Genomic DNA, 12,146 nt, shown 5'->3' with positions numbered 1-12,146 from the left:
GGGACATTACTGGAGGCAGAGAAACCCCTAAAGAGCATCTTGCAGACATCTAGGGAAGAGATCATTGTAGTATGAATGAAATGATAATAGGATTGAGTGTAGTGACTCATGCCTATGATTCCAACAACTCTGGAGGCTGAGGTAGGAAAATTGAAAGTTTGAGGCTAGCCTGGGTGACTAGGGAGACCCTGTCTCAGAATTTAAAAAACAAAATATAAAGGTCTGGGGATGTAGCTCAGTGTTAGAGCATTCCTGTGTTCAGCCAAACCTGCATCCCCCATACACAGAAGGAGATGGAAATTTGAAGTTATGAGATGGACGAGGTCATACAGGAATACTGGGCTAAGTGAAAATGAGTTCAAGAATTCTGAGAAGACCAGGTGCAGAGTTGCATGCCTATAATCTCAGCTAGTGAAGGATGATCATAAATGCAAGGGCAGCCTGGAGAATTTTGCAAGAGCCTGCCATCCCCCTCCCCCCAAAAAAAACCCAAAAGAGTGGTGGTGGCTGGGAATGTAGTTCAGTGGTAGAGTGCTTGCCTAGCATGTGCCAACATCCTGGGTTCAATCCCTGGTATCGAGGTGGGTGAGGTAGAGTTCTGAGGAACTCTCAATGATGAATATGCAGTGATTAACTAAAAAATCTTTTTGCCAGGTGTGGTGGCCCTGCTATAACCATGACTCAGGAGACTGAGGCAGGAGGATTGCAAGTACAAAGCCAGCTTCAGCAATTTAGTGGGACCCTATCTTTAAAAAAAAAAAAAAAAGGAAGGGGAGGGGCTGGGGATGTGACTCAGTAGTTAAAATGATCCTGGTTTAATCCCCAGTACGAAAAAATAAAAACAGTAAATAAAACCTTTTAGCCTGGTGTGGTGGTCTCAGGCATTTAGAAGATTAAGGCAGGAGCATAGTAAATTAGAGGCCAGCCTGACAATTTAGCAAGATCCTGTCTTAAGACTTAAAAAAAAAAAAAGATGGGCATGTTGCTCAGTGGTAGAGTGCTTGATACAAGGCACTGGGTTTAGTCCCTAGTACTGCAAAACAAAAACAAAAACAACAAAATCTTTTTAAAACTTTATATCTGTGGGCTGTGGGTTTTCCTTTCCTTACAACTAGGTAAAAAGAACTCCTTACTTACCATATCTTCACTATGTATTTGGTTCACATAATGAGAGTTCAGTAGTCTAGAATATTTTGAAAATACCTATAAGATTGCTAATGGAGAATTTTTAAGAAATTTGAGAAAAGGCATCAAGATAATCATCTACATAACATTTTTAACTGATTGCAGTAACAGGACATGCTATCTTGATATTTTTAGTAATGGTATTTCAAATATTTTGTATATGTTTTGTCACTGTGTTAGCACTAGGATGACTTATCATCTACATGGACACTTGAGAATGGAAGGGGATACTTTCAGTAATTTTGCTTTAGAACAACAGATATGGTATGGAACTCCTGAAAAAAAATGATTGCCTCTTAATTTTTTGAGAATTCTGTGAAATACAAAGGAGTAAGATGATAATAAAGAAGAGTTTTGTGATAGAGTTTATAAACTAATGACAAAGTAAATTGTACAGTGTTAAGAAAACATTTCTTTCTGCTGGATTTCTCAGAATCTTTAATGTGTTAATATGATTTGAGAATGGAAGGCATGTTAAAGAATTATAGAATATTAAAATTTCTGAACTTGTCTTGCCCCAGAACTGTATTTCTCTTTTACCACTATGAACCTGAAAAATGATGATCTAGAGTGTCCTATCAGTTACTTTATTTCATTTTTCATTTTTTTTTTTTTTTTAATGGTACCAGGGATTGAATCTAGGAGTGCTTAACCACTGAGCCATATCCCCAGACAGTGTCCTTGCTAAATTCCCTAGAGCCTTGCTAAAGTTGCTGAGACTGGTTTTGAACTCGTGATTTTCCTGCCTCAGCCTCCTGAGCTGCTGGGATTATAGACATGTGCCACCGTGCCTGGTTTGTCAGTTAACTTTAAATTGTAATCTTACATTTATAGTCCAATCAGATTGCATTTTAGTTACAAGTTTTTTTGTGTGATGTTAGGGATTGAACCCAGGGCTTTACACATGCTACACAAATGCTCTACTGCTCAGCTCCAGCCCAGCCTATTAGTTTTTTTTTTTTTTTTTTATTATAAACAAATGGGATACATGTTGTTTCTCTGTTTGTACATGGCGTAAAGGCATACCATTTGTGTAATCATAAATTTACATAGGGTAATGTTGTTTGATTCATTCTGTTATTTTTTCCCTTCCCCTCCCCCCCTCCCCCCCCTCTTTTCCCTCTATACAGTCCTTCCTTCCTCCATTCTTGCCCCCCTCCCTAACCCTAACTCTAACCCTAACACTAACCCCTCCCACCCCCCATTATGTGTCATCATCCACTTATTAGTGATATCATTCGTCCATTGGTTTTTTGAGATTGGCTTATCTCACTTAGCATGATATTCTCCAGTTTCATCCATTTGCCTGCAAATGCCATAATTTTATCCTTCTTTATGGCTGAGTAATATTCCATTGTATATTTATGCCACATTTTCTTATCCATTCATCAATTGAAGGACATCTAGGTTGGTTCCACAATCTGGCTATTGTGAACTGAGCAGCTATGAACATTGATGTCCAGCCTATTAGTTTTATTTGGGGATTTCTGTTTGGTGCCATCTAGGTAACTGTTGCAATTAGTAAGTATATTTTGAAGTTTTAAAATTATAACCTTGGGCTGGAGTATGTAATAACTCAGTGATAGAGTGGGAGTTCCTGGGTTCAATCCCTATTACCACCCACCTCCAAAAAAAGAATAAATAAATAAAAATAAAAAGGAATAAAAGACAAAACATAATTTGTTATTTTTCCCTTAGTATAAATGTATTGATACTGGATCTTATCCCCGGAGTGCTTTATCACTGAGCTGTATCCCAACCCTTTATTTTTTAAATTTTGAGATAGGGTCTTGCTAAATTGCTTTAGTCCTTGCTAAGTTGCCCAGGCTGACCTTGATCTTGCAATTCTCCTGCCGTGGCCTACTGAGTTGCTGAAATTACAGGTTTGCATAACTCTACGCTACTATTTAACAGAATTTTAAAAGGCTTTTCAATATTCTTCCAGACTAGGCAATATGCCTATATTTGCTTTTTCACTTTTATCATTTGTGTTAGGATTTAGTTATAGGTATTTAATTAATGTAGGCATCATTTCCTCTACCAGAATTTGATTTTGATCTCCAGACAGGAAATATTCCTCACACCTTCTAGGCAAGCACTTTACCACTAAGCTACATCCTCAGCCCTGTTTTGAAAGTAGTTTTTGAACCAGGCTTGGGGTTGCATACCTATAATCCCAGCAAAGGGGAAGGCTAAAGCAGTAGGATTACAGATTTGAGGTCAACCTTAGCAATTTAGTGAGACTTTAAACAATTTAGACCCTGTCTCAAAATTTAAAAATAATTAAATAAATAAGACTGGGGATGTAACTCGGTGGTAAAGCACCCCTGGGTTCAATCCCCATTATTCCCCAACCCCAAGTTTGTTTCTTTGGTTTTTATATTTTTAATTGTAGATGGACATGGTACATTTATTTTATTTTTATGTGGTGCTGAGGATCAAACTCAGTGCCTCCCATGTGCTAGGCAAGTAAACACTCTACCACTAAGCTGCAGCCCCAGCTCCCAAATTTTTTCTGAGTCAGGGTCTTGATAAATTTCCAGACTGACCTTAAACGTTTGATCCTCCTGCCTCAGCCTCCCCAGTAGCTGGGATTAGAGAAGTGTGGCTCTACACCTAGCTAAATTATGCTTTCTAGATTTAGAAAAGAAAAGAAACAAATTTACTTTAAGAACATTGGCTGCATTGAACTCCGGAATTTGATTAGTTATATGTTTAAGAAATGGCATTAAAAATGTGTTCAACCCAGGCATGGCGGCACATACCTATAATTTCAGCTGCTTTGGAGCCTGAGGCAGGAGGATGAAAAGTTTGAGGCCAATTTGGGCAAATACAACAGATCCAGAATCAAAATTTAAAAAGCTGGATGAGGGTGGAGGTGAGGGGCTCTAGTATAGCTCAGTGGTCATACATGAGACCCTACATTCAATCCCTAGTACCAGCAAGTGGGAAAAATGAGTTTCTGTTAATTGTTCTTTTTTTATTGATTATAATGAACTCATTTAATTTCACATCTGATGACAGCAAAAGATTAAGTACTTTTTAATCTTAACTAGAGGTATTTTTTTCCTCTTTTGACTAATTTATGCATTGTACTTTAGTTAAAGACAGTTAAGTATTTTTCTGCTTTTGTGCTATGTATTTTTAAAAATCACTCCTTCCTTATCTGTATCTTTAGCATTGCTTTTGTTTGTTTTGTTTTGGCAGTACCAGAGGAGTGCATTCAGTAGTGCTCTACCTGTGAGCTTCATCCACAATCCTTCTTAGTTTTTTATTTTGAGATATGTGCTCATTAAGTAACTAGAGTTGGCCTTGAATTTACAGTCCTCCTACCTCAACCTCCCAAGTAGCTGGGATTGCAGGCATGTTCCACCAACAGCCTGGGTTTTATTTTGTTTTGGTTAACGTTCTGTATATGTTAACATGGATGCTAAAATGTATAGTCTGTTAATGGTTTTTGGCCTCAGAGTTTTGTGAGTAGCCCATCTTCCTTCTCTTCCATAAATTTTAGGACTACTGTATAACATGTTTTTCTGGGCCCTGCCTTATATGTGTTTTTATCTACATTAATGGAATTTCTGTAAAAAGGATGTGAATATTTCCTTTTCTTTTTTTTTTGGGGGGGTGGGTATTAGGGATTAAACCCAGGAGGCTTTGCCACTGAGCTTTATCCCTAACCCTTTTGCTTTTTTTATTTTGAGACAGGGCTTCAAAATAAAGGCTTAAAGCCTTGCTAAATTGCTAAGGCTGGCCTTGACGTTAAGATACTTCTTGTCTCAGCCTTTGGAGTCCTGGGATTATAGGCATGTGTAACCACACCCAGCAATGACTGACATTGTCTTAAAGTTTACTCCATTATTGTAGTAACTTTGCATGTAATTTTGGTCAGTGAAGCACGCTTGTAATCTCAGACACTGGGGAGGCTGAGGCAGGAGGTTCACAAGTTCACAGCCAACTTCACCAGCTCAGGGAGGCCCTAAGCAACTTGGCAAAACCTTCTTTCAAAATATAAATTTAAAAAGGCTGGGGCTCTTTCTCTCTCTCTCCCCTCCCCTTCCACTCTTCCCCTCTGTCCCCCCTCTCCCCCTCCCCCTCCCTCCCTGTTCCTCACTCCCTCCCTCCCTCCCTCCTAATTAAAAATAAATAAATAAATAAAAGGGCTCGGGTCGTGGCTCAGTGGTAAAGTGCCCCTGAATTACATCCCTGGCAACACCCCCCTTGAAAAATATTGATCATAATGATCTGTTCTGAAGATAATGATTTAAATTTTATAGTAGGTTAGCAATTTTACTTTATGTAGAACAAAGGATACTTTTTGTTGTGAATTGTTTCTCTTATCTGTAACTAGTAATCAAATGAATGTGTTTCCTTCTATGTAGAAAAGAAAGGGTGTTATCAATCATGAATAGGTTTCTGATGGGATTTTAAAATATACTCAGGCAAGGTGTCATTGCAAGACAAACTTTTCCTATAAACCATTTTTTTTCTTTTAAATATTTCTCTGTGTAGTTTATGAGGAATTATCCCCAGAGCTTTTAGAACATTTGTGCCTTTTTTAAAATCAGTTTTCTCTAAAATTTATAAATCAGGACTGAAATATAACTTTAATAATTTTTCTTGAGCTGTTTGGAGAATGTTCATTGAATAATTAAAACTGGGGAGTCCTGGGGGATATAGTCATCTGAATCATGAGTAATTGAATAATCTTACTTGTCCACTTTATTGTTACTTAGAGGGTAATTTCTTGTGATGTGCCACAGGGCTCTCTAGTCTTGACCCTGTAGTTATATCAAGTTTTAAAGGATGACCTGGGTGAATATTTAAGAAGCAACAGTTAGATTTTGAAGATGACACAAAACTAAGGATGTGTTAGATGACAGAATCAAGAGGATTAGTTCATCATCCCTTGGGCACTTACTTAAAGGTATCATGAACTATTCTAGCATGGGGACCTGGAGATAAGTGATTGTCCTTGAAAAACGCCAAGTCCACCAGAGGACACAGACCAGAAAATCAGTGATTTACCAGTGTATGATAAGTGCATAATAGAGAGGTGTAGGGTACAGTTTTTCAAGAGTGTTGAGAGTTTAGAATGATAAGCTGAAGAAAATGGAATTCAACAGTACTAAATAGAAAGTTGTGCCTTTAAATTTAAAAAGTTTGTAGGGCAGTAATGTAGCTCAGTAGGTACAGTGCTTGTCTAGCAAGTGGGAGATTCTGGATTCTGTTCCCCAGCACCACAAAAACAAAACAACACAACAGGAAAATTGTGTTAGAGGATGAGGTAGTTCATATGAAAGATATTGAATGAAGGTTTTTGTTAGCTTCTGTCTTAATATAAGCAGTAAGATGATGGGGACGCACCCTATCCATCCCCACTAAAAAGTGTAACACACCCTCCACTTTTTCAAATAAGACTGATCTAAAATGTAAATACAGTATTAGGTTAAATTGGTAGAAACATCATAAGAGGGATCATAATGATAGGGATAGAAGTACTGTATTAAAGTATTCAAGGCTAATCAGACCATATCTGAATATTTCATTCATTCCCCACTACTGTGGACTGTGGAGCACTCAGAACAATGTGTAGAGAAAAAAATCTTAACATATTTTAAGTATAGACTCTGATGGACATTAGGTGGAAGTTAAAGGGAAAATTTGATTCATACAACTTTTAAGTAATGTGGGTTTTTTTTTTTTTTTTTTAAGGTCATGAACTTTTAGAAGTGATGGTCTTTCCAGAAGTTGGGAGACCATCAGTCAAGAAGTATGGAAAACCAGTATATTTGATGTAGGATTAGGCAAGGAGATCTTAGTTCTGTTTTATGTTCTGATCCTGTGTTTCTACTGTTTCCATAAGCATTTTTAAATTATCTAATATTACTCTTGCAGCATTGTGTGGACTTTGGATTTGACTTTTGAGTCTGAACTCCACTTTCTTGCTAGCTCTGTAACCTTGGGTAGGTTACACCTGCTACTCTGAAATAGTTCTCCTAATATATCCCTCTAAGACTTTTCCTTGATTTCTCTTCTGGCATCTAAATTAAAGGCTATAATTTAAACATTATTTTAAAACTTTATTTACTTATAGAAAGCATTCTTTTTCTCGCTTTTTGTTTTGTTAATACATCCTCCTTAGGCTTCTCAACTTTCAGATAGGGTATATAGTTTCTTTCATTGTTTCCTGTGTGAAACTTGAATTAGATGAGATGTCATTTCCAATTGTAAATGCTGTGTTATGTTTGTTTTTGGTTGGAAAAGAGTATTTAATATTTTAGAGTTTGATAGACTTAAAAATTTTTAAGTCCTCTTTTTTTCTTTTTTCCTTTCACTACCAGGGATTGAATCCAGGGGCACTAAATCACTGAGCCACATCTCCAGCCCTTTTTATTTTGAGACAGGGTCTCATTAAGTTGCTGAGGCTGGCCTTGAACTTGATGATTCCCCTGCCTCATCCTCCTGCGTCCCTGGAATTATAGGCATGCACCACCAAGTCCTCTTCATTTTCTTTTCCTTTCTTCTCTTCCTTCTTCCCTCATTTTTGTAGTACTGGAGACTGAACCCAGGGGTGCTATATCACTGAGCCATACGTATCTCAGCCCTTTTACTTTATTTTGAGACAGTCTCACTAAGTTGTCCAGGCTGACCTCAAACTTACAGTCCTGCTGCCTCAACCTCAGCTTCCTGAGTCTGGGATTTATAGGCATGGGCCAGACACCCAGCCTGGTTATTATTTTTGTTTTAGATTTATTTGGAAAGTAAATGATGATGGTCCTCATGATCAAGTATAGTTCTAATTTTTGAAAGACCCACCTTAAGGCAGAATATTGAGCATAACCTTCAGTTTTTCTTTGCAGAATTTCTTAGTCTTGTTTTCTTTATTTCCATTCTCACAGCTCCTTTTTACCATGTATGTAGATAAGCAGTTTGTTTGTTGCTATAACCTTTAGATAGAAGTCTTTTTTTTTTTTCCTGTTGGTATTGGGTATGGAACCCAGGGCATTCCACATGGTAGGCAAATACTCAACCATTGAGCTATATCCCTACCGCTTTTTAATTTTGAGGACAGGATCTCACTAAGTTGCTGGGGCTGGCCCTGAACTTGAACTTGGAATCCTCGTACCTTGGTCTCTCAAGTGGCTGAGATTATAGGTGTAATTCCCTGTGTCTAGCTAGCTAAAAGTTGTATTAGTCTCTTCTTGACTCACCCCATCCTTTTGGTGTTACTTCTATAAATTCTTTTTTTTTTTTTTGGTACTAGGGATTGAACCTAGGGGTGCTTTATCATTGTGCTATATTCCCAGCCCCTCTTACCTTTTATTTTGAGACAGAGTCTCACCAAGTTGCTTACAGTCTAATTAAGGCTGGCCTTGAACCTCCTGCATCAACCCCCTGAGAAATGTGATTATAGGTGTGTGCTATCATGTCTGGCTTTAAAAGACGTTTTATTGTATATTGGTGCAGAGCATTTTTTCCCTGAAAGAGGAACTGTATTTTCTTGCTTCTGCACCTCTGCATAAGAAGTTGGTCAATGTGTTAAGAGTTCTAAACCCTATAATTTTAAATTAAGCAGTATATATTTATGTAAGCTCTCTCTCTCTCTCTCTATCTATCTATATCTATATCTATCTATCTATCTATATATATATATATACACATATACACATATATATTTTTTTTCTTTTCCTTTTCCTTTTTTAACCCAGGATTGAACCCTGGGCCTCTTAACCACTGAGCCACATCCCCTGCTTTTTTATTTTTTATTTTGAGACAGGGTGTTGCCAAGTTTCTTATGGTCTTGCCAAGTTGCTGAGGCCGGCTTTGAATTTGCAATCCTTCTGCCTCAGCCTCCTGAGCTGCTGGGATTACAGGTGTGTGCCACCATGCTTGGCTAAGCTGTATTTTTTTTTTATACAAAATTGAATAATGTTATATTCAGATTTTAAAACATTCTAAGTTAGATTTGTTACTTTTAGGATTCAAGTTATCAAGGAGTTTTAAAGTATGTGAAATATGTTTCAGTAAAGGTTCATAAATGAGGATCATGTTTAAATTGTCAAAAATTGAAACTATGGTACACCATTTCAACAGTGTTAAGTTTATAGTTTGCTTGAAGGAGAATGGAATCTCCATTTATGTATAATTTTAATATTGTCATTTTGTGGGAGCTCAGTGTAATCAATACGATAGAATAGAGATCAGGAGAGGAGGAAGATGATCAGCTAGGACAGATAGGTACTATATGTCATTTTTTCAGTTAGCTTAATAAATAAATAAAAGATGAGACATTGGGTGGAAAAAGATTATGAGAAGTGTGTCATCAACCTGATTTACTGCTTTGAGTAGAAACTGTCTAACTAGGTTTTCTGGTTGAACTAGGCATTGTTGACATATTGCTAACTATTTCTAATGGGAAGTATTAGAAATAGTCTAAAATTCAGTCCCATTGAATGAATCTGACATGTAAAATAATGAAATATTTTTGTTGAACTGTGCATGCTTTAATATTTTCCATTATAGACCTTCAGATTATTCCTTTGGTTTGTGGATAGAAAGCAAAAATATAAAGGAAATATTATGACATTATGAAATGCCTGGTTTGGCTATCTTCAGAATTCATTCTGTCTATAATTGGCTATAAAGTGTAACCAAATAAAGACTGATAGGTTCTGCCTTATGACTAATCCTGTAAACCATTGTAGTGGGGTGTGTGAATGAGAATAATTATGTTGTTCACTAGAAGCACCTAATTCTTATTCACAATTTAGATATGACCTTTAATAGTATAAGGTCATAGCCAATGAGACAATAAAACTGGCACTTTCTATTTAATTACAAAAAGCACCCTTCTTATTGCTGTTGCTTAAATATTGTCTGTCTTTTCAGAATATGGCCCCTGCCTTTGTGTAGTTGGGATAATGTTCACATACCTGTGTTTATTTTGTTTTTAGATTTGTTAAATATTTTATTATACTTGAAGATAGTTTCTTATTTGCCATTCTTGATTACATAAGACTTAAAATTCTAAAACAAAAAATGTAAGTTATAGTTTCTTAAAAGTTTATTAAAGTATAGGTAAGAATACAATCAAAGTTTTAGTAAGTATCAACCAAATAAAGAGATTCTTCTCTACTTTTTTCTTCGGGACATTTAGACTGACATCCTTGTAGGCACAGAGACATAGAAGAGCAGCCTTACAAATTGATAGTTTAAGAAGTCATAAGTAGGGTCTGGGGATATAGCTCAGTTGGTAGAGTGCTTGCCTCATAGGCAAGAGACCCTGGGTTCAATCCCCAGCACCGCAAAAAAAAAAAAAAAAAAAAAAAAAAAAAAAAAAAAGAAATCATAAGTAACATATTGGAAAAATCAGGATAGCTCTTAAGTAATACCAAAATTTAAAAACATGGATGATAAAGATGTTTATTGATTAGATTTGTCTTAAGCAATGACTGCCTAAATTTTGTATCATGATTTAAATGAATAACTGAGAGCCCAGCACAAATGAATACTTAATGAACTACTTGCATTATATAATACACAAATATTTCCATTTAAAAGTATTAACATCAAACTGTACTAAAATGTTTACAAATCATTGATATATTAAATGACACAATTTCTTCATTTCTGCTATAAAACTTAATTTAAAATTAAAAAAAAAAAAAGAAAAAGCAAGAGTTTCATGTCTAACATATTGCCATAGGTTATGTTGCTACATGTGTCTATTTTTATAAAAAAGTTTTACATGTCCTAAAGGGCAATTGAGGGAATGCCTCTTTTTTTTTTTTTTTTAAATGTTTTGTTGTTGATGGATCTTTATTTATATGCAGTGTTGAGAATTGAACCCAGTGCCTCACACATGCTAGGCAAGCGTTCCACCCAGCCAGGGAAATGCCTTCTTATTAAATGGTGGTGGCATACCCATCTTCTCTTCCCATTTCTCCCTATTTTCCCTGAGATAAAGAATTTTTTTTGGTAGGCCAGTATTCAGATAAGCATACAAGAAAAGGAACAAAAGAACACTGAAAGATTATTGACATGAAACTTCCCAGAACTGAACTGGAGGACATGTATCTGTAAATTTTATTTATTAATTATTATTGTTATTATTTTATTTTTGGTACAGGGATTGAAACCAGGGGTGCTTAGCCACTGAACCACATCCCCAGCTCTTTTTTATATTTTATTTAGAGACAGTATCTCCTTGAGTTGCTTAGGGCCTGGCTAAATTGCTGAAGCTGGCTTGGAACTCATGATCTTTCTGCCTCAGCCTCCCAAACTGCTGAGATCACAGGCATGTGCTACCATGCCCGGCTTATCTCTAAATTTTAAAGTCTTAGTGATTACCAGTTCTTGCGAGAGCAAACAAACCAAACCAAAACAAAACAAAAAAAACAAACAATGCCCCCCCCAAAAAAAAACCCCAAAAGTAAAACCAACCCCAAGGTACAACACTGTAAAATTTCAGAACACATTAAGAGGAAATAAAGTTTCTAGAGAGGGATACATAGTTGGCTATGAAGATTAAAGATCTGAATATTGCCAGTTTTCTTAATACCAACACTTGGGAACCAGAAGATGATGAGGAAAGGCATTCAGAATGCTTACAAATCATGATTTCCTCTCTAGACTTCTGTACTGAACCACTCAGTTAAGTATAGGTAAATAGAGATTTTTAAAGATAATGCAGTGAATTAAAAAAACAAAAACAAAAAACACTCTCCCATGCTCCCTTTCTCTGAAAGCTACTGGAAAAAATACCCCACTAAAAGAGAAAACCGAGAAAGAAGAAATGAGATTACAGAGGATCCATTATAAAAGAGACAGGGAACTCCCAGGACAGGTTAATGGAAAATTCTGTGACCATAATGTGCACCAGGCCTAGATATTTAACAGTCTAGATTGGAACATGATGGAGAGCTTTAGGAAGTAAGTTTTTTTTTGTTTGTTTGTTCGTG

At 36.3% G+C, this 12,146-nt stretch overlaps 1 protein-coding gene and 1 non-coding gene across 4 annotated transcripts in view; both read left to right on the top strand.

The window, feature by feature from the left end:
• The window catches only part of Pias1 (protein inhibitor of activated STAT 1), a 132,095-nt gene that overhangs the window by 14,231 nt on the left and 105,718 nt on the right, over window positions 1-12,146 (top strand). The window lies entirely within an intron of this gene.
• Trnam-cau (transfer RNA methionine (anticodon CAU)) lies at window positions 10,420-10,493 on the top strand. The gene has a single exon. It is a non-coding gene; the product is annotated as a tRNA-Met (tRNA).

Source organism: Sciurus carolinensis, chromosome 2, assembly GCF_902686445.1.
Source record: "Sciurus carolinensis chromosome 2, mSciCar1.2, whole genome shotgun sequence".
NCBI lineage: Eukaryota > Metazoa > Chordata > Mammalia > Rodentia > Sciuridae > Sciurus > Sciurus carolinensis.
The sequence above is the reverse complement of the archived record's forward strand: the minus strand, read 5'-3'. Positions and strand labels throughout refer to the sequence as shown.